This window comes from Alligator mississippiensis, chromosome 3, assembly GCF_030867095.1.
Source record: "Alligator mississippiensis isolate rAllMis1 chromosome 3, rAllMis1, whole genome shotgun sequence".
In the NCBI taxonomy this organism is placed as follows: domain Eukaryota; kingdom Metazoa; phylum Chordata; order Crocodylia; family Alligatoridae; genus Alligator; species Alligator mississippiensis.
This window is the reverse complement of record NC_081826.1, coordinates 274,533,070-274,556,527: the sequence shown is the minus strand read 5'-3', so window position 1 is coordinate 274,556,527 and position 23,458 is coordinate 274,533,070. Positions and strand designations below refer to the sequence as shown.

At 45.1% G+C, this 23,458-nt stretch overlaps 1 protein-coding gene across 4 annotated transcripts in view; it reads left to right on the top strand.

Annotated features, from left to right (window-relative positions):
* GHR (growth hormone receptor) overlaps positions 1 to 23,458 on the top strand; it is a 227,857-nt gene that overhangs the window by 36,275 nt on the left and 168,124 nt on the right. For 3 of the 4 annotated variants that reach the window (XM_059725201.1, XM_059725202.1, XM_014594011.3), the window contains exon 2: positions 22,769 to 22,903. The exons of the other annotated variant lie outside the window; for it this stretch is intronic. The gene's annotated coding sequence lies outside the window, so the exon portion shown is untranslated. The remainder of the gene's footprint in view (positions 1 to 22,768; positions 22,904 to 23,458) is intronic. 4 annotated transcript variants of the gene reach the window in all.

Below are 23,458 nucleotides of genomic sequence, written 5' to 3'. Positions count from 1 at the left end.
AACCCACTGGCTGCAAGTGGCAAGAGCACCCTGTGCTCCGCCACACTCCTCCCCCCTTAAATGGGGCTCTCATCACTGCCCCCTCTCTTGGGGCTGATCTCACTAACGCCCCCTTACACCGGGGCTATGCAACCCACCGGTTGCTCTCACCACCGCCCCCTCTTACTGGGGCTGCCCGCTCACTGGGGCCGGGGTCACCGTACCCCGCATGCAACCCACCGGTTGCAGAAACATTTCCCTTCCCTGTATAACAAATATCAGTACTTTATATTTTCACAGTATTATGCAAATATCAAGTAATTAATCCCTAGCCAATAATTACCCAAGACACTCCTTTTGTGGTATAAGTGAGGGACTCAGATTCAGCCTGCTCATTCCTGCAAAGAACATCCACCTAAATGGCAGAGGCTTGATTTACTTGAGTTTATTGGAGAGTATAACACAACAAAGATTAGCCATAAAATCATCCAGGTACAGTATTTGCCTTATGGGGGGGGGGGGGTGTCATTTCTTAATAGTTGGTTTCTTAGTATTCATAGAATCATAGAAGTAGGGTCGGAAGGGACCTTGTAGATCTTCAAGTCCAACCCCCTGCCTGGGCAGGAGGAAAACTGGGCTGAAATGACCCCAGCCAGGTAGGCATCAAGCCTCTTCTTAAAGACCCCCAGGGTAGGAGCCAGCACCACTTCCCTTGGAAGTTGGTTCCAGATCATAGTCGCCCTAACTGTGAAGTAGTTCTTACAGATGTCTAACCTAAACCTACTCTCCAACAACTTGTGGCCGTTATTTCTTGTTATCCCAGGGGGTGCTAGGGGAAACAAGGTCTCCCCCAAACCTTTCTGGTCCCCCCTAGTGAGTTTATAGACGGTCACCAGGTCCCCCTCACCCTTCTTTTGTGAAGGCTGAGCAGGTTCAGGTCCCGTAGCCTCTCATTGTAGGGTCTACCCTGCTGACCCCGGATCATGCAGGTGGCCCTCCTCTGGACCCTCTCAATGTTGTCCACATCCCTCTTGAAGTGCGGCGCCCAGAACTGGACACAGTACTCCAGCTGTGGCCTGACCAGTGTCGCGTAAAGGGGGAGGATCACCTCCTTGGACCTACTTGAGATGCACCTGTTGATGCACGATAAGGTCTGGTTAGCCTGCCGACCGTGACCTCGCATTGTCGACCCATGTTCATCTTGGATTCAGTGATGACTCCAATATCCCTTTCTGCCTCCGTGCTCTCAAGAAGAGAGTTTCCCATCTTATAAGTGTGCTGCTGGTTACTACTGCCCAAGTGCAGCACCCTGCACTTGTCCGTATTGAAACGCATCCTGTTTTTGTTAGCCCACCCCTGCAACCTATCCAGGTCTTGCTGTAGTCTTTCCCTCCCTACCAGCGTGCCCACCTCACCCCAAATTTTGGTATCATCAGCAAATTTAAACAGGTTGCTTTTCACCCTGTCATCCAAATCACTTATAAAGAAATTGAACAGTGCAGGCCCAAGGACCGAGCCCTGGGGGACTCTGCTGCCCGCTTCCACCGAGGTCAAATATGACCCATCCACCACCACCCTCTGAGTACAATCCTTCAGCCAATTAGCAATCCATCTGACTGTGTAGGCATCAATGTCACAGTTGCCTAGTTTTTTAATGAGGATAGGGTGGTCGACAGTGTCAAAGGCCTTGCTGAAGTCCAGAAAGACTACATCCATGGCAACACCTGCATCTATCATAAAAGGCAATCAGGTTGGTCTGACATGACCTGCCCCTAATGAAACCATGCTGGTTGCCCTTGAGCATCATCCCCGATGCCGGCCCATCACAGATGTGCTCCCTGATGATCTTCTCAAAGAGTTTCCCCACGACTGAGGTAAGACTGACGGGCCTATAGTTGCCCGGGTCCTCCCTCCTCCCTTTTTTAAAGATGGGGACCACATTGGCTATATTCCAATCATCTGGCACCTGGCCCGAGCACCACGAGCACTCATAAAGCCATGCCAAAGGCCCAGCAATAACCCCTGCTAGCTCCCTCAACACCCTGGGGTGGAGAGCATCTGGACCTGCTGATTTGAACAAGTCCAGCCCCTCCAGAAGCACTCTAACCCGGTCCTCCTCAACCTTAGGTCTGGAGGCGTTCCCCTCGAGTCCATCTTGAATCCTGGTGGGGGAGTGCTGGTCCCTGCACAAGAAAACAGCAGTGAAGAATTTGTTATAGAGGTCTGCTTTCTCCTCTGACGCAACCACCAGATTGCCCAGTGTGTCTTGCAGGGGCCTCACATTTCCCGGCGCCTTCTTCATCCTCCCTGTATATTTGAAAAAGGACTTTTTATTATCTTTGATCTTGGGCGCTAGTCCTAGCTCTATGTCCGCCTTAGCTTTCCTAATAGCCCCCCCTACAGGCCTGAGCATTGGAGGTATACTCCTCTTTGGAGTTAGCGCCCCCCCGCCCCTTCCACTGGGTGTACGCCGCCTTTTTGGCAACCAGGTATTCCCGGACGTCCGTGCTGAGCCAGGGGGGCTTTTGGGCATTCAATATTGTGAATGAGTGAATGAGTTCCATATTGCTTAAAGGGAGATTTTTAACCTTTTTTCTTGCTTGATTTCTTGTGGCAGCTCTTAGTGCCCTGTTGTGAGCCAGTACCCTGTCAGGCTCTGTGCTGTACAAAAGGCTGGGATTGGTGACAAGGAATGGAGTAATGACTGTTGCTGAAGATTAGTGAAGAGATGTCTGCCTATGGCTGCACCTTGCATAGTCAGTGTTATTGCTTCTCTTCTATAGTCAGTTTTTATCTGGTTTTCTGTGAATTTTTCTATGAACATAGGAGGGGAGGTGGGCGAAGGGGAGGAGCAGAATATCCCTTTGAAAAATAAGGAAAGCATTTGTGTAAGCACTAAATTTATCCTTGGAGCTGTGACAGCAACCTGTTAACAGTTTGTTTGTTTGTTTGTTTGTTTTAATTGACTAGATTTAAAGTTTCTCAGGTCTTTCTAGGAGCTGTGGGTGCTTCCCCAGTGGCTAGTACTTGTCCCCTGATCTTTACTATGTGTATCTGCTTTTGCAGGTCACAGCCTGGCCCTAAACCGTCCTTTACTGAGACTGTTAATTTGTTATTAGCTTCTTGGAATAACCTTTGTCATTCTTAGTACAGAAAAAAAATCCCTTTATCTGAAAATTAAGATTATAGTGCCCCATTGTGCTGTAACTATATCCTAATTCAAGTAAAATGGAAAAGGATGCAATTGTAAATACACCAGGGAACAAATAATACAGTGAAACAATTCTGTATGTATTGGGTTCTTTACATTGGGGTAATGTTTAATCTCTAGAGTAAATACCTCACTTTGGTATACGTGGTCTAAATTCATGCATAACAAATTGCATTACCTAGTAACCCTCTACTGAAATCCACTGTAGTGCAAAAATAATATACAGCCCTTATCATGAGCAAATATATATATTCCATCTAAGAAACAGATCCACTAGAAATGATGCTCTGTACATGGGAAGATAAGAAAGGGAGGTATACTAGGCTGCTTTTGCAAACTGCTAGCAATTTACCCTGTTTTACCAGCAGCCCTGCTGATAGCTTAATGTACATATTGAATAACACCAGGAGATGAGTTTGTGATACTCCGCAGCTGAGGGCTTTGAAGATAGAGGATCATTTGCCCATATCCACCCACAGGGTTACTGAGTTAATGCATAAGGGAAGCTGTGAAATTTCTTCGTGCTAATTTGCAGCTCTGTCTTTCAGTTGCTCCTTGACAGTGGCATTTGCACCTTCGTGAACTCAGCAGAGGCCCATCAATCTCATTCAACCTGTTATATCTCAAGTCTTCCTGCTTGATTCTTCTGCTCTGTACAAGAGTAAAGAAGTATTACCTTCCCAGTCAGCTAACTATGACATGAATATTTGTCATCCAGGAAGAAACAAGGGATGTGTCTACACCAGCAAAAGACCATGCACTACAGTGGAGCATAGCATGCACGCTTCTTGTGTATTGCATCCCAAAAAGGGATTCTTACTGGCTGTAGTGGCATATACTAACAAGAGAGGCCAAGACCTTTTGACACCAGAGTAAGTGTAACACCAGTTGCATCCTTTTACACTAATGTACTGGCATGCTGCGCTTGTGTGTGACACTCCCTAACACAACACCTAGAACACTGTTGTAGATGTGTTCAAGGAGACAGAGTTAACTTTCTCAAGTGTGGAAGTCCAGTTCAGAATAGCAGCAGAGCAAAAAAGCTGACTAGCTCTCCACCTTCATAGAAACTTGTGAAGACAGTTTGTCACAAGGGAAAGAAGGGAGACTTGCTTCTGTAGCCCACTAAACTAGAGAACCAGCTTACCACCCCCTGTTTTTTTTTATGTTGGGGCCCATTTGACATCACTTGACAGCAGGGGTGGGCAAAATATGGTCCACAGGCCAAATCAGGCCTGCCAATTGATTTTTTTTAATGCAGCCTGTGGGTGAGTGGCACAACCAGCAGCCCAGCATGGCAGGACCTGGGTGAGCCACACTTAGGCCCCCACATCTGCTGTAGGGTGACCACCCATCCCTAATTGGGTGGGACAATCCCCAAATGGGAACTTCAAGTCCTGGTCCCAGGCTGCATAACTCCAGGATGGCATTCGTCCCAGATTTGCAGTGTTGTGCAGGGATTGGGAAACAGTGGGTTTCCCCTTGCAGACTGGGAGCGTTCCAGTTTTCAAGGGGCTGCTTGGAGCTGCTGGGGGTAGGACGCAGGTGGCTGCATGTGCATGTGTGTCTGGGAATACAGCTGGGCAGCATGTGTCCTGCCTTTCCATTTTGAAAAGGTGGTTGCCCTATTCTGCTGGTGGGTGGTGCAGTTGGTTGCTCCGGCCTCTGCTAGTGCATGGAGGACAGAACCAGGCCCACCTGCTCACCTGGCATTGCACAGCACCTGCAGAGGTGGCAGCTCCATCTCCCACCCAGTGCACACGGCAGCAGCTGCGGCTCATACCACGTGCCCCAGGTCAGAGCTGCTGCCACGTTCCAGAGTGGCAGCTCTGGCTTCAGCACATGGTAATGTCAACTCCAGGTCCAGGTATGCATGGGACACAGGGCCTAGGACATGTTGCAGCAGCAGCAGCAGGTTGGAAGCCAAGAGTTGAAGCTGAAGTGGTGATGATGGGCGAAGAAAGTGAATGGAGAGCAAGCGGGTTTGTAGCAGTCCTTGCTCACTTTTTTGCCACTGATCATCATGTCCACTGGGGTCCTCTCTTGCTGTGGGTGGGTGATAACCACAGCACCCCTTTTCAGTTGCTCACCCAGCTGTCTATTGTGGTTGACACGACTCCTTGCACTTCTGCCATCTCCTGGCTCACTTTTCCACAGGGCAGCCTTATCCTCTACTCCCATCATCCATGGCTAGGGCTGCAGTCTGAACAGCCCTAAAGCTCAGGCAACACCAGCAAAAGACCAAGCAGGACAGACAAAAGTGAGGGACTCTACATGGCTGGAGAAGGTGGAAGAAATTGTAACCTATTTCAAATAGATAAGGAGGTAATTGTCTGTAAACACCATGATTGTTAACTGATAGGCACACCTATTTCTGCTGCTACTATGTTGTCTGGACCCCTCCTTTCACCAGGCAGTTTAATAAAGCACAGTTGTTTTTTTTTTGTTGCAACCAACTCAGGAAGATCACAGAAAGTCAGAATGTTTTTGACACTGGATTCCTATTTGAAATCATTCTGTTTATTTTGTGAGTCGTGTATCTGTGTATATATCTAACAGTGTTAATATTGTATGGCACTCATAAAAGGATCTTCCAGTGCCCCAGGGTGCTGTGGCACCCTGGTTGAAAATCACTGGTCTAAATCGTAGTCTGTGAGATCTCTGGAGCAGGGACCACCTTTCATTCACTGTGGTCAAAGTGCTTAGTCCAATAAGGTCCTGACCTGTGATTAGAATCATCCTTAAGAGCGACTGCAATGGGAGTGAATAAACAATTACCATTCACTGCATATGAAGAGCAACACCTCATCCATGCACTCAGAAAGCACACTGAGGATTTAGAATTGGAAACAGACTTGTCAGTACACACTTGCCTAACACACCAACATGCAACAACAAGACCCCACATCTTGCCACATAACAGCAGCCCATAACCTTTGGTAGAAAGATCTTGCTTCTTTTTATCAGTAGAGATGAGGCACAGAAAGTAACTAAATCTCTGTAAAATGTTATCACTCCTTTCACCAGGCAGTTTATTTTCCTGGAGGAAACTTGTCCCCACCAAAAACAACAGAAATAATAAAAACAAACAACTATACAGATTTTTTTTTTAAATTTATTTAGTGTTTGTGGTTTTGGCATATTGTTTCAGCCATTTTAAGGTGATGTAATCACCAGTGTGAAGAGCCTGAAGGCCACCAGGTAGCACAGTAAATGGACAACAATGTGGGATGTGCTTTGAACTAGTCCACAAGAGCATTTGTTGTCATTGTAAAGGCTCCATTGGTATAGCTTTGAGGCACAGTGGCTCTGTCGAGTTCAAAAATGGTTGAGGAGTGCCCAATAATGACATGGCCAGTTAAATCCTGGTTGACTATAGGGTGAGAGATGATGTGATTGACTGGTGCTTGTGCTGACCATTCTTTGCACCATTGAGTAAGTAAGGAAAAGTCAAAGGATTTTGAAAGAGTGGACTATATTGGATGTCTTGAGGTGAGTCGAGCTCTTGGTGGGTGGAATATGCCCAGTGCACTGGCAGTGTAGGATTATCACGGTGTCTGGCTACTAAATTTACTTCAGCATGTGTGCAGTGGAGATGAAGGGGAGCAATGTTACCGAGGACTGGTAACCATGGGAGTAGAGTTGGGCACAATGTGCCTGACACAAGATGCATTGTAGCATGAAGCTGGGTGTCTACCAGTTAGCTGTGTGATGATTGAGCCCATACAGGGGCACAGTATTCTCCAACTGAATAGTACAGCGCGAGAACAGATGAACATAGCATAGAGGCATTGGCAACCCAGGTGGAGTCTGCAAGTTTGGCAGGTAGGTTATTCCTTGTTTTGATTTTTAAAGCAGTTTTCTGGAGATGTGATTTTATAAGTTAAGTTGTTAACTTATACAGACAATAACATGGATAAGCCAAAGTCAGTGGTCCTTCCTCAGACCCTGAGAGCGCAGCCCCAGTTTGTTGCTTCCCCCTCAGCACCACAGTCTTCCCTCACCTACCCTCTTTGGGAGTTTTAACTCCTCTAGGGCCAGGCCAGCTAGTCACTGCTGTCAGCTGGCCCAGTGCTTCTAGGCAGGATGTCACCTTCTAACCCTCTGCAGCTGGGCTTCTGCCCCTAAGCCATGCACTTTGTTACAGTCTCCAACAGATTTAATCTACATTTTGAGAGTTTTTCAGAAGGCAGTGATTGAGTGGGGTTCTGAAGACTTGTTCCAGCCTTCCTGAATTAAGTCACTGATGGTGGGTTCCCCATCTGTACTTCCTATCTTCCACCTTTGCTTTGGTTAGTTAAATTACAGGGACTTTATCTTATATGTACACAGATCATCTGCTACAAGAGGAGCCTTGTCTTTGAGGCTTCAGGTCCTATGGCAATACTTTGAACCTTTTTGCCAGTTCATTGCAATTACATGAAGCTCATCTTACTGTGTAGATAAACTCTATGGAAGCTAGTTTCTGTGATCTTCCAAGGCTATACTCTAGTTATGCAGTAATAATAGATTCTACCAATAATAGCTCCAAAAATCAGTGACAAATAAAGTAGAGCACTTAGTGCTAGGTCTTTAGTTGCAGTAGCAATCCAGGACCACAAGTGGAATTCTGTGCTCCTTGTATAATGTGCTGCAGAAACCCCAGAGTGAAAGACCCTTCCCCAGTGTACTTAAAGCCAGGCAGGGAAACAAAAACCCATCACAGAAATGTCCTCCAACATATTGGAACAATGAATGGGTCCTCAGATTTTCTAAATCCAACTTCAAGTTCCTCTCTCCTAAACCACAGTGCTTCTCTAAGCAAAGACTTGAAAAGAATATCTGGAGTGTAGCACTGTTCCCTGCTCTATCCCTACCCACTCCTAGCCACTGCTCTGACATGGACTTCACAGTTTCTTAAGATTTTCTCAAAACACCCATACTGCTTCACATGTACTTTTCTGTAATGCTGATATGTTAGTTGGGACATGTTTTTTTTTACAGGATGTTTGCAGAGTGTGATTGCCATCCAAAGTATTCCTACTTCTTTCTCAACTGCTTGCAGCTCTATAACCAAGGCACAAACTTTGCTTAATAGAGCAGTAGCCAAGCAATCTTTTTTTATTCCTTTATGACATTTTAATAAATGCATCATCGCATGAATTATATTATCTCCTAATTATGTTGTATTGTATTGTATCATTGATTGCTGGCAGTATATAACTGTTAGAGAGAATCATTCTGAATAACATATTAAATTCCCAGTAGTTAAAATTCAGTCTTAGGCTGACTGCTCTTATGACATCTCCTATTTAATGGCAATAGGGCAACTTTGATATTACCTGTAGTTCACTAATGGGCTTATACTCTAAGAGCTTTATCACAGTGTGTATCTTTTGTTGACTTAATTTCTGCCCATCAATCCCATGATATTTGGGCAGTGGTTGCATGTAGAGAAATGCACATTGTTTGGTGTGCTGGTGAGTGCATTTAGCAACTTGTCAAAATCCTGAAAGTGAGAAATGAATGTTAGGTTCATCAGAAGGTTTTCAAAGGACTGATTTTATGTGAATGGTGAAATCCTTTTATCCATGATCTGTATTAACTTAGCCATCCATACTGAATATATTTACCCTAACTGATTTGGAGAGTTATTCAATCACAGAAAATCTTCACTTTATGTATCTTTAAGATCTCCTTAATGCCTTTCAAGCTTCATAAATTGATAGTCTGCTACTATGTTATAGTTTTCCTTTTAGGGGAATACTATAGCATAGTGAGAGAGAATCTTGCAAAAGAAACAGCATGGGTGTGAAAGCTTTGAATTACTTAGCACTGAAGAGCTGTAGATGAACAGTTACTCATTTGTGAAAAAAAGCTTTTCTTGGGTCTATTGAATTGCAAGTTAACGTTAAAAGATTATGCCAGCAGTTGTCAACCATGTGTACGCGTACCCCCGGGGGTACTTTGGAAGGCCATAGGGGGTACGTGTGGGTGGGTGGGGACAGAGCATCATCACCAACCATCCTGTGCCTCTGCCACCCCGGAGCAGGGCTGGCAGTGGGGAGGGCAGCAGTGTCCCTCTGTGGGCTGCGCAGGTACCATGCAGCCAGCTGGATGTGGTGGGGGTGGAGTGGGGGTAGAAACAGGGGAAGCTTGCACATGGTGGCGGCTGCCACTTCCCACCACCCCATGCTGCGACAGCTCTGCATCCAGGCGCACACAACCCCCACTCCCCCTCGCTCCACATCCGGCCACCAGGGGTACACTTACTAAAAAAGGTTGAAAACCCCTGGATTATGCAATTATTTGTGAAGGACTTGTTCAATCTGTATTTGGCAATGCCATGTCATTCTTCAAATGGGATGGCTTGTGACAAGAAAGCTTGTCATGATGGGATAAACTAATTAGTATTATAATAATGGACTATTGTAGATTGGGGGAGGCTTAGTATGGAACAGATAACTGAGAATAAATTGTTGCTAGTCTAAAATATTTGTCAGTGGTGCAGCTGTCAATTTATTAAGGTGGAAGAGATACCAAAATAACACTGAATGTAAGTCTTGAAATATCTATTGCTGACCTACTATATTATGTTGTACCTGAGCCTATGTGATGGTGACATCTCAAGTGTTATAGGCACATGTTGGCTAGCCATCTGAAATGCAGTTATAGCAAAAGCTCAAAGTCAGTGTATGCTACCCATCATTGCAGAGAGAGATTCCTGTTGGTCACTTCTCTAGGAGCCTAATTCCTACTCCTTGACACTGAAGAGAAGCTTTCCATGCTGATATAAAGGGGGAACAAAACCTGGAAATGATGAAGTGCTATATGGATCCAACTTCTACTTTACTGCTCTTCATCAAGAGCACAATAGTTTTTTTGTACTTATCTCTTCATCATAGATACCTTCATAGACATAGCCAGATCAATATGCATCTGGTCACCTCACACTCCTTAAAGTATTTCATAGATTCATAGATGTTAGGGTCGGAAGGGACCTCAGTAGATCATCGAGTCCGACCCCCTGCATAAGCAGGAAAGAGTGCTGGGTCTAGATGACCCCAGCTAGATACTCACCTAACCTCCTCTTCAAGACCCCCAGGGTAGGGGAGAGCACCACCTCCCTTGGGAGCCTGTTCCAGACCTTGGCCACTCGAACTGTGAAGAAGTTCTTCCTAATGTCCAATCTAAATCTGCTCTCTGCTAGCTTGTTTCTTGTAACCCCCAGGGGCGCCTTGGTGAATAAATACTCACCAATTCCCTTCTGTGCCCCCGTGATGAACTTATAGGCGGCCACAAGGTCGCCTCTCAACCTTCTCTTGCGGAGGCTGAAAAGGTCCAGGTTCTCTAGTCTCTCCTCGCAGGCCCTTAACCATACGAGTTGCCCTTCTCTGGACCCTCTCCAGGTTATCCGCATCCTTCTTGAAGTGCGGCGCCCAGAATTGCACGCAGTACTCCAACTGCGGTCTGACCAGCACCCTATAGAGGGGAAGTATCACCTCCCTGGACCTATTCATCATGCATCTGCTGATGCACGATAAAGTGCCATTGGCTTTTCTGATGGCTTCGTCACACTGCCGGCTCATGTTCATCTTGGAGTCCACTAGGACTCCGAGATCCCTTTCCACCTCTGTGCCACCCAGCAGGTCATTCCCTAGGCTGTAGGTGTGCTGGACATTTTTCCTCCCTAGGTGCAGCACTTTGCATTTCTCCTTGTTGAACTGTATCCTGTTGTTTTCTGACCACTTGTCCAACCTGTCCAGGTCTGCCTGCAGCTGTTCCCTGCCCTCCGGCATGTCCACTTCTCCCCATAGCTTTGTGTCATCTGCAAACTTGGACAGCGTACATTTGACTCCCTCGTCCAAGTCGCTGATGAAGACATTAAAGAGTATCGGTCCAAGGACCGAGCCCTGCGGGACCCCACTGCCCACACCCTTCCAGGTCGAGACCGACCCATCCACCACGACTCTTTGGGTGCGACCCTCTAGCCAATTCGCCACCCACCGGACTGTGCAGTCATCCACATCACAGCCTCTTAGCTTGTTCACCAGTATGGGGTGGGATACCGTATCGAAGGCCTTCCTGAAGTCTAAGTATACGACATCCACCCCTCCTCCTGTGTCCAGGCGTTTCGTAACCTGGTCATAGAAAGAGATTAGATTGGTCAGGCACGATCTGCCCGCCACAAACCCGTGCTGGTTTCCCCTCAGCATAATTTGCCCTGCCAGGCTCTCACAAATGTGAGCCTTGATAATTTTTTCAAAGACTTTACCAAGGATGGAGGTGAGACTGACTGGCCTATAGTTGCCCGGGTCCTCCTTCCTCCCCTTTTTGAAAATGGGGACCACGTTAGCCCTTTTCCAGTCCTCTGGGACTTGGCCCGTGCGCCACGAGCGTTCGAATATTCCTGCCAGTGGCTCTGCAATGATGTTGGCCAGTGCCTTCAGCACCCTCGGATGGAGTCCATCCGGGCCTGCCGATTTAAAGGCATCCAGTTCTTCCAAATGACTCTGCACCACCTCAGGATCTACGTATGGAAGTCTGGCGCCTTGCTGCTGCCTCTCTACAACCCCAGTGAGAGACTTGTCGTGCCCCTTACTTAGGAACACTGAGGCAAAGAACTCGTTGAGGAGTTCAGCCTTGTCCCCCCTGTCTGTCACCAATTGTTTCTGCCCATTTACCAGTGGTCCTATTCCTCCCTGGGCCTTCCTTTTACTCCCAATATATCTATAATACAATTTCTTGTTGTCTTTTACTTGGGTTGCCATCCTCAGCTCCATGGTAGCTTTGGCCCGCCTAACTGCCTCCCTACAAGCACGAGCAGAGGAGGTATATTCATCTTTAGTGATCTCACCCTGTTTCCACTTTTTATGTGCTCCCCTTTTGGCCCTTAGGCTGCCCTGGATTTCTCTGGTCAGCCAGGGAAGCCTCCTGGCCCCTTTCCCTTTTCTGCCTCGCTCGGGGATCATCTTGCTTTGTGCCCGAAGGATCGTTTCCTTTAGGCACAGCCACCCTTCTTGGGCTCCCATCCCTTCAAAACTCCTACTCTGCAGTGTGTCCTTGACTAATCGCCTGAGTGCATTGAGATCAGCTTTCCTAAAGTCTAGCACTTTCACCCTACTAGTTACCTTACCCACTCGCCGTCTTATGTTGAATTCTATTATTAGGTGATCACTGTCTCCCAAATGGCTACCGATCTGGAGGTCCCCTATCATGTCATCCCCTGTTGCCAATACCAGATCCAGTATGGCATTCCCCCTAGTGGGACCATGCACCTCCTGTGTCTGGTGGAGGTCCTGTATACAGGTTAGAAACCTGTGCGAGCGATGGGACCTTGCTGTCTGCGTCTCCCAGCAGATGTCCGGGTAGTTTAGGTCCCCCGTGACTGCCGCCTCTTTAGCTTTTATGGTCTCTGAGAGTTGCTTCAGGAGCTCCGCATCTATTTCTTCCCCTTGGTGTGGGGGTCTGTAGCAGACCCCTACCACCAAATCCCTTTCTCCCTGCCTCCCATGTAGCCTAACCCACAATCGTTCTACTTCCTCAACCTCGGATTCTGTCTTGATGAGGGTTGATGTATATTGCTCACTGACATAAAGTGCAACCCCCCCCTTTCTTCCCCGACCTGTCCTTTCTATACAATCTATAGCCCTCAATATGTACCGCCCAGTCAGATTTATCTGCCTGTTACCCCTGAGATGTGGGTAGTACTGTAGCTTTGGTCCTATATTTTGGATGGGAATCAGAGGCCACACTGGAAATCTGTGGTAGCTCCGCGGATTGAACCTTTGTCTCCAGAGTCTCAAGTTAAACCTTAACAGCAAATCATCCTTCTTCTCTTCCACATGAAACAACTTTGCCCAGTGCAGGGGGAATTCTTTTGTAATTAGCAGGTGCCTGAGGATTACAACTTCTATAATGTGGTACAATTAGCTGTCATCCTCTTAATATTTTATTCTGACTTTTGAAAAAGGGTCAGAGCATGTATACTGGAATGGCCTAAGGAGAATTCTGAATCTTAGCCCTACCCTCTAGCATATCTACTACTCCGACGTGGTTGGTGTCATCTGCAAACTTGCTGACGGTGCACTCTGTGCCATCTTCCAGGGTGTTATGCCCCAGAAGAACAAGATTTGACCAAGATACTACTTGCTTCATTATGGCCCAATCCAGTTCTTGTTTGATGGAAATTTGTGTCTTGATTTCAGTCCGAGGTGGAATGAAAGCTTCATTCTAGGAATGAAACTATCTAGGAATGAGTCTATCTAGGAATGAAACTTCAACTTCCTATTTTGTCCTTCCTAGTAAAGATAACAAAGGCTGTTTTCCAAATGCAAAGGGGAGAATAGGTTAGTTAGGCAAATGTAGAGTTGCTTCAACAAGCAGTTCAGTAGAGAAGAGGAAGCAGAGTCCTTGAGAGGGAAATGATTTAGTTTCAGGTCACATCAGGGGTTAATGGATGAGACAGGGTTAAAGTGTCGGTCCTATTCATTTCACCATGCGATTGTGTGTGGAGCAGCATTATGATTTTGAAGTTTATTTATATTCTTGGCATTTTGCTTGGCGCACATAGCTCAGGGCAGACAATGGGGAGAGGCCCGGTGCTGCACTGTCACAACAAGGATCGGGCCCCTCGCAGCTCTCCCTCCATCTGCCCCTGGTATGTCAACATCTTGCAAGTTGAGGTTGCAGGTGTTTTTGGCACTCTGGCCAAAAAACATCATCAGCCCCTGATCTACAGTGTGTGTTTTTAATGTAAAATAGTATTTTATGGTATTATTTACCCGACTCCAAAAAGTAAAAGCTTAATGTATGTATTGTACTCAGTGGGAGGATCGTATATATTTTGTTCTGGCTGTATTGTCACTTGCGTGAAACTAAGTGTCATCTAAGGTAAAGTGTTGGAAGCATGAGTTTGAGCTTTACTATGGACTTGTACCAAAGGCTGCCCCCCAAACAACTTAAATGTTACTGGTTACCTAGTCATTCAGGTTGGGAAGTCAGAGGTCAGATGCCATGTCAGGCAACTGGCTTCCTTCTGTGTGGTTAGCTGTACAGACTGGCATGTGATGAGCTATTCAGCTTGACTGACTTTTTAAAAATGACTTGCTGTATTATTCTAATGCACTTTTAGAATTACTTTGGGTAGCATTTGATTTCATGTCTGAAATTTGATATGAAAATGGAATGAAGGTTAAATTTTATTATAAATAAGGACTGCTGAGACCTACTCTGATTTTTCTTTGCTTTTTGAGTTTTCCTCTTACAGTGCATTAGATTTCTTTATTTAATCTTGAATTAATTGTGCTGGTGCCTGGGAGCAGCGACCCCAATTTTAACTAGTATGAATTACAACATGAATAAGACCATTATTCATGTTCCTTATTATGTTACAAATGAGATCTCAATGTATATTTTAAAGCAAGTGAAATGCTGCCAAGTGAAAGAGAGAGGGCAGGAGATGAGCTGGCGAACAGCTATTTGGTTCCATATGCATAATACCCCCTTCCACTCCTGCTGGGTTAAGCTCAGGTATTTACCTTTCTTTGGGTTGAGTTTTTATTGCTTCAGGGGCCACTTTTTCCTATTCTTCTGCCTCCAGGCAGTCTGTCTAGGTACAGTCTCCTCAGGGTATGGTTTGCTCTGTTTTGTAGAGCATATCGTACCAGTGGTTAAGCTTTATCAAAGCATCAGGTAGCTTAGCTATTCCACTGCTGAAGTCCCTGGTAAATCTTCAGTGGTATCCTGCAAAGAAAAGTTAAACCAGCAAGGAAAATTCCTCCTCAGTAAAATAAATAAATGCTGATTATATGGTATGTGTCCTTGGTGCCATGCTACCTTGTTTTCTGGGTGGGATGAGGGAACTGCCCTGGTTCCTGACACACCCAATTAAGAGTCTCTCCCTCCCTCCCGCCCACTCTTTAGATTACACATCATTGCTGGCAGCCGTTGCAGGGCCCTGCTTACTTCTAGGTATACTCACAGAGCACGTTATAGCAGTCTTTTTTGTCCTGGAAGTATGGGTAGGAATGAAGTGCCTCTTGAACCCTGTAATTACCATCCTTTCCAAGAGCAGACATATTTATACCTCTATGGTAGGACCCAGTCCAAAAACTCTCTGTATACAATAGTGTACAGATAGTGCTATGTAAAAACCTTGCACTATGTACCTTACATAGTGCTATGTAAAAATCTTATGATTTTCTGAAGTTGAGTATAAATACACTTTTTCAGAAATGTTGTAATCAATGTCTCTAGCACTCTCTCTCTTTTTAGTAGTTTTAATGTTTTATTTAGCAGACAAAGCTATACTAGGATCCACAGACTGGAAGCTAAAGTTAGACAAATTTAGACCTGAAATAGCGTGCATGTTTTTAACAATAAGGATAATTAACCCCTGGAACAGCTATTTAGGATAATGATTGATTCTCTATCATATTCAGTTTTTTAAAATCCAACCTAGAAGCCTTTTTAAAAGATAGGCTACACCAGGAGTAGGCAGCATTTTTGGCTGGAGTGCCAAAAAAATTTCAATGTCTACCTTGTAAGGTGCTGGAGTGCTGGCATGCCAGAAAAACAAAACTGGGGTAGGGGGTATATGCATACATATGCACTGCATATTAATATAGTTAATAATCATAAATGTTTCTCTTTTTTACCGTAAATACCAGGTTTTCTAAAAATTATAAACCTGACGACAATAAATAAAACTTAGTATACTACCTTTGTTTGTGTGTATTCTTTTTTGTTAAGCATGTTGTGATGAGAGAGAGGGAAAAAAGAGAAAGAGAGAAAGAAGAGACCAAGAGGAGAGAGTTTAAAAGAGAGAAAATAGAGAAAGAGAAAAAGGATAGGAGAGAAAAAAGAAAGAGAGGTAAAGAAAGAAAAGAGAGAGAAAAAAAAAGTAAAGAAAAAGAAGGGACAAAAATGAGGGGAGAGAGAAAAAAGGGAAAAAGAAAGAGTCCCTTGCCACCAGTGTCTCCCACTTGCCAGGGCCAAGACACTCAGGCCTCCCTGATGGTCCCAGGGTGGGGGGAGCCTGGGCCCAGGACTGAAAAGGAGGGCCCAGCCAGGGCTTGGGCAGACAGACACCCTGTCCCACCTGGGTGGGGGTAGCACTGGGGCACTGAGCGCCAGGGCTGGGCACTTGGGGCAGGGTCCAGGCAGTGCAGAGAGAAGCAGTTGTGGGGGCAGGCACTACAGGAAGGTTGGCCCGGTGAAGGCAGCAGCAGGAGGGGAGCAGGGGTCAGGCAGGGAGTGGGGGCTGCCATGGGGCTCCACAGACTTGGGCTGTGGTGGGCACACCGAGTGGCACCCGAGGTGGGGCCTGGCTGAGCCTGCACAGCTCTGCAGGGATAGGGTGCAGCTGCCCTGCCTGCAAGGGGATGTCGCCTGGCCAGGTCAGGGCGCCAGTCATGGGGTGGGGGAGAGGCAGGTTCTGGCTCAGCCTCTGTGCGCACCAGGCACGGTACGAGCGAGGCAAAGCACCCCAGGCCACAGCAGTAGTCCCCTGAGCTGCAGGAGCCCCCTGGGCTCTGGGAGCAACTGCTGTAGACGGTGCTCAGGGACAAGCTGGCCAGGAGCCTGCAGCGCTGTCCCTACACAGCGCCGGTCCCGGCCCCTTGAGTAGAGCAGTGGGCAAGCCTGGGGTCTGGGCAGGCCGGGGCAACCGTGGTGGCTGTTCCCAGGAGCTCGTGTGGCCAGGCCCTTGGACTGGGTGCAGCTCTGCCTAGCTCGCACTATGCCTGGCATGCAGGGAGGCTGAGCTCAGAGCCGGATGCCCCCAGAGGCCAGCATCGTGCCCCGGCCAGGCAGCATCCACTCACAGGCAGGGTGGCTGTGCCCCATCCCTGCGGAGCTGCGTGGGCTGGACCGGGCCCCACCTCAGTGGCGCTGGCACCTGTGGCAACTTAAAAAAACTTTTAAACAATTTCCTCTCACACCTCCTGGCATGCTAGGGAAAATGTCTCTGTGTCACTAATTGATAAGCGTGACAGGGGTTGCCAATCCATAGCTCTAGCAGAAGTTATGGCTTTGAGAGGAAAACTCCTGCATGTGGTTCTTTGCCTGTTGTTTTTCAGGAGTTCAGAATAGATGGCCATAATGGTGCTTTAGCACTTAAAATCCATTGGGATTTCACTCTATAAATATGTGAAAATGAGGTTAAATTATTCTGTTTCTAAAAGGAAAAATAAAAGTGATCATGAGATAAAAATATCTTTGAAGTAGAAAGTGAAAATGTAAAAATCTAAATATACCTTCAAGGGTGGCTTGGTTTTGTTTGTTTTGCTTTGTTTTCTATGTTAATTGTAGTTGTAAAATAGCACTGTGTGATTTTTTTGAAATCTAACTCAAAGACTCATTTGACATGCATAGGGCAAAGAAGCTCATTTCCACTATAGCTACCTCCCATAGAGATGGAAAACATGATTACCAAAAGGAGTTCTGTTCTGATTTGGATAAGTGTGATGTTTAATGTACAACAGTTAGGAAGCACTGAAATAGAAGTTTTCTGCTGAAGGGTAGTCTAGGGTGGGTGAAAAAATATCTTACACTCTAAAAGTCAAAATATGCTCCGGCAGAAAACATTTATCAAAGCAGATTTCCTTTCATTTCCCCTCTTTGTGACTGAATCCCACTTTAAGATATACTCATGGAGCAACTTATCGCTTTTACACTATTTAAAAGTGCTACTTGGAAATAGCTAGATACTTAAGTATTTATTTATACTTTTAATATTTTAAATATGATAGTTGAATCATAGTGTCACTTTTATTATTACAATTCTACCATTTGTTAAGAAGGTCTGATAATTATCATCAGTTTCAGTTAAAAATACAAGGCCCAACTTGCTTTTACTTTATTGCTTGACTTTTCCTTAGCAATTAAGGCAAAATTGTCAATGTGTCATCTTATATTAATTCAACTCTTATATTCCATTAATTACTAAAATTGTTACCTTTTAATTGCACCCTTTTGTATAGTGCCAGTGTTTGTATGCTCTGGATTTTATAATCAGTCAGTACTTATTTGCTAAATTTATTAATAATTATATACCAATATAAATACAATCAGGTTAGCAAAAATAACCTACCCTCTGATAGTTTTCCATCGAAATCAGCAGTTGGCAGCCTTTTAGCAGTGGCAGGCTAAATTAACACAGCTCAGTCAGAAAATGGGCCGCTGCCTGTAATCTGGCCATTGCTGCCACTTCCTATCACTGATTGCTGCCAGCAGCTATCACCGTCTAGATCGGGCAGGCAGGATACAATCTTTTTGAGACCAGATCTGTCCTTGGACAGTATGTTGCCTACCTCTGGTCTAAACCATTGCTAGACTGCTTGCGTTAGGATACACGTTGATTGTTATCAAGATCTAACCAAAAAAAGTAGAACATAATAGATCTTAGAATTTATCATGTAAAGAAGTAGACCTTAAGAACAGCTTAAATCAGAATGAGCTTATTTGATGAGCTGAAAACATGGCCTGCAGATAATAGATTGAGGTGGTAGAACCCCAAAACAGCAGTATAACCAGCCTTTATGTTTTCAGATAATCTGGACTTGGGGGCATCTTTATGTAAAAGATGCTTCTACCTGAATACATTTCTCTCAGGGCAGCTTGAAGAACTGAGTGGGTCTGGAGAATGATTTGCCCGCTCCCATCCAGAGCAGAGGCAAGCTAGCATAGTGATAGTATATAAAAGCTGCTGTTCTCCTTCCTATCCTTGTTCTTTGAATATGGTAATTTAAGAATGGGAGTGTTTAGGGCTGCAAGTCCAGCACCTGCTTGTTCAGTTTTTGTCTTCCATATTTGATGTGTAGGTTCTGTGGTCCTTTTCTTTCATGCAGGGAGTTGGATGTTGTATTGCTTTTGAGATTTCTGCCCACCATTTTGTGTCATCAAATAGGCCATTGCCTTTTATGAGGATCAAATTTGAGTTAAAAAAATTTAAGAGTTTCTCAACACAGGGGAATTGGGAAAAAGGGATTCAAATTAAATAAGGGTTTGATTATACAGTGGTTTATTTAAAACCTCATTACAGTCAATTTGGCTTGGTTCGCTTCCACTTTGTCCATGAAGATGGGCTCTTAAATTTGACCCTATGCATATAGTCAGTAGCTTTTCTTTTTTCTCTGAGAGATTTTTAAAGGTCATTGCATCTACAGAGACCTGCTAATTGCATTATGTGCTTCTGCCACTGGGTCTTTTGTTTTGTTTTTTGTTTTTGTCTTTTATCTTATTACAAGCTTGACAATACATATGTGATCATGTGATTCTTGCCACTTAGCCATTCTGATCTTTGTTGTTATTGCATAGGTTAACAAAGAGCTGTTGCATAATATTGCTAATAAGCAGTGAGCGAATAATTCTGAGTGCATTACAGTAGTCTCCAACTTTTGCTTTTCCTCTCCATTACCAAAACTAGTTGCAAACATCCTGTCTGAAAAATTGTAATAAAACTCAGGATGTATCATAAAATTTTATTTTACATTGTGTGAATGTATAGTATAGTCTATTAGTAAATTAAAATATCTTATGGTAGAGGAAATAGAAGTCCTGTGCAGCAGACCATACCAACATTTTCTCACAGAGGTGGGAGTACAATTAATATAAGTTTTGTTTGTTAAGAAACAGTAAAGCAAATAGTCCAGCTTAAAACATCCCCTGAATCATGGAAGCATCATTCATTTTCCATTTGTATTTTAATTCAATAGCATAAAACTTTCAGAGTTTAGAGGGAATTTTTAATATAGAGAGTGGTTAAAGGAAATCAATATTCCATACAGAAATAACATGGGCTTGTTGATACTTTACAAGTAGCAGCTTGTCTACACTATAAATATAACCAAGTCAGGAGATCTTGTTACAATGTGCTTATCCCTTAATTTAAACAGGCTACAGTTATGATTTGTAATGCAGATGAAATTATGCCCCCTAATTTGGTAAAAGCTTTGAATGCAAGCATCTTAGAGTGGTCCTATGAAAAAGGAAAATCTTGTCTGTATTACCCTGCTACTTTGTTGTGGTATAGTACAACATACCCCAAGTCCTTGAATAGAAACCGGAAACCTTCTGGTTAATGGAATTTGGATAATTGGAAAAGCCAGCTCCATGGCTGACTTGCAAAGTTGTATTCAGTGTCCCATTGAGCGAGCTTTAGTTAAAGCACTCCTGCTGCTACTTTGAAGCATGGGGATGCTGAATGCACATGACACTGAGGCTACTGGAGCATGTTAATCAGCATGCTACAGCAGACTCGGTTAATCAAGTCTTCTTCAACATGTGCTAATTAGCATACATTGGAGCAGGCATTGGGCACATGTGTAGGTGCCCATTAATCACAGAAACGTTTTACCAGTGCTTGTTAGTCCATAAATATTCACTGCAGTATAATGCCTACTCTTAATTCTGCTGTTGGCAAAGTTCAGTCAGTGTGTCTTGCAAATAAAGTGTGGGCAGGGAAAGGGTGTTCATTTTATAGGATCTGGCTAACGCCCATTGATACCTGTAGGAGTCTTTCCACTGGCACTGGAAACCTGATTCTCATGGAGATTTATGAGCCTATTTTATCATTGACATAATAGCTAATTAGGTGCCTAAATAAGTTTGTGATTCTCAGCCTATGTTACCACAGGGAAAGAACAAAGAATCTTATAATAATTAAGAATGAAGTTTAATTTGCAAGGAGCCGGGCACAAAGATGATGCAAGGGGTACATGGATGACTCCAGAGAAAATATACATTGTAGTTGTAATAGTATTAGTCGCACTGTGATATAAGATGTCAATACTAAGTAATAGGACTGCGTGAAGCTTCAGGTGCTGATTCAGTTCAGAGGAGATTCGGCCTGATTTGGTGGCCGAATGTTCAAATCCAATAAAAAGGTCCGAATCAATTCAAAGCTCTCTGAATTCAAAGCTCTCCGGTAAGTTGGGGGGTGGGGAGCTGGAGGAAGGAAGCGGGGAGGAGACCACGGGGGGATCCCCATGAGGCCCCATCCCCTGCCTGCTTCCCCAGTCCCCCTGAGTGCCTCCAACCCCCGCCTGCTCTCCTAGCCCTTTCAATGGCTGCCCTACCTGGCCCCAGTGTCCTAGTGCCTTAAAAAAAATTGTAAAGCCCCACACTCACCAGCTGCCATTGGGGCCTATGGGGGCTCATGGCAGAGCCCCCTCACACAGCATGGGGCAGGTCAGGGCAGTGGGATTGCCCCCCCTGCCTGGCAGCAGCCAGTGAGTGCAAGTCTTTTTTTTTTTTAATGTGCCCGGGACGCTGGGGCCAGGTGGGGCAGCCATTGATGAGGCTGGGAGAGCAGGCGGTGGATGAGGCCCATTTGATTTGGCTGATTCAGCAGTGGCCGAATCTTCGATTCAGAGTCAGCTGAATCAACTCAGGACAGTATTTGAATCAGCAAATCGAATCACTGTCCCCCGAAACGGCCAAACCGAAGCAAACACTAGCTGCTTTGTACAGGCCTACTAAGTAATATGTGTATATCATGAGACCCAGTTCTACAAAGACTTATGCGCACACTTAAATTTTTGTACGTTGAATGATTGCACTGACTTTAGGACAATCACCAGGTGCCAAGTTAAGCACATGAGCAGGTCTTTTTAGGATCAGGATCCATTTGACTATATGTAATGGTGATTGTTTTGAGGTTCTGATTTTCCATGTTGGATTTTGCCAATTCTAAGGCTATTTATGCCTCCTGCTCTTGTCTTTTAATAAACACAGGGACAGAGAACTAATTTCTAATCAATATCTGCCTGTGCCAATAAACTGCCTTTTCATCTCTTAGAAAATCTGCCTTCTCCTTTTCCTGACCTATTGATTCTTCCATGTTTGAAATGCAGATTTGTTATTTGCCTTAATGTTTTGTTCAGTCTATATCTCCATTTACATTCATTTTGGATATAATCTTCATATTTCTGTTCTTACTGTTCAATATGTGGTGTTTTATAGCTCCTCACATGTGCTTTCTTGTTTAATCTTGATATTCTTTTATTTTGTGCTCATGTACATGAGCTCCATATTTTCCTTAGTTTCAAGCCTACTTGTTGCTGTATCACATGCATGACCATGACTTATATGATAATTACTCTTAAAAGACTTCTACAGTGCTTTGTGCTGCTGCCCTTCACAAAGCATTGTAATGTATCTCTAAAGCCAGAGCAGCACTACAAGCAATTGTAGTAAATAATTGATTAATGAAGGGTACATATGGGGATGGGTAGAGGTATTCGGAGAAATATTGGATTCTATTGGTTGTAGGGCAGAGTACAGGACTCTTTTCAAGCCCCAACCTCTGTTCTTGAAGAGTAGAATATGAACCAGTTATGTTGTAAACTTGTTCTTCTTCATAGTTCGATTCTGCAGAATGGGGGTAGTATAGAACTCTTTCAGTGGTCATTTTTGTCAGTTCAGAAGCTGATCCGCTGTCTTTGTAAGAATTATTAATTAGAGCTAACTACTACATAGATAATTGGTACTTAATGAAACTTTTTTCAAACTCTGTGATTCTGAAAAGGATTGTGCGCTATAGACGTACAGCCAAATAACATTAGAATTCTGAACTTTTCTCTACTATTAACACAGATAGTCTCTCTGGAAAGATACTGGAGCAGGTCATCGAGCGATCAGTTTCTAACACCATACAAGACAAGTAACAGCCAGCATGGATTTGTCAAGAGCAAGCCTTGCCTAACCAACCCAGTTTTCTTCTGGGACAAGGTAATGGGTTTTGTGGATGAGGTGGGAAGCAATGGATGCCTTTATACCCTGACTGGCCACCCTTCCCAGCACTACCACCAGCACCTGCCCTGTGCAGCTGAGCCTGCCCCATACCTGCCTGCTCTGAGCACAGTCCCCTCTCCGGGAAGAGACTGGCACAGCCCCTGGCTCTGAGCCCACAGCGGTCAACCTGCTTCTGCCCCTCACACAAATCTAGAGGGGCACATGCGCCCCCATGCCTTCCCTGGGGGTGCGCACAGTGGTGGGGAGCCTCTCCTTTCTCCTCCCCCCCCCCCCCCCCCCCCGCTGCCCTCTGTGCACCCCCTGGATGAGCTGCCCACGGCTCTGTCCTGCTCTTCAGCCCAGGGCCACATGCACTGCCCTGGCTGAGTGGTGCCTGCCCCTGCCTCACTCCCTCCCTCACCACAGGGGCCTCAGTCTGCTTCCCCCCACACACCTCTTCCCTCTCCTACAGCCTTCCTCCCCACACCCAAAGAATAACTGGCAGGATGCTGCTCTCCAACCTGTCCAGCTGCATTCCTGTTAATCAGCTAT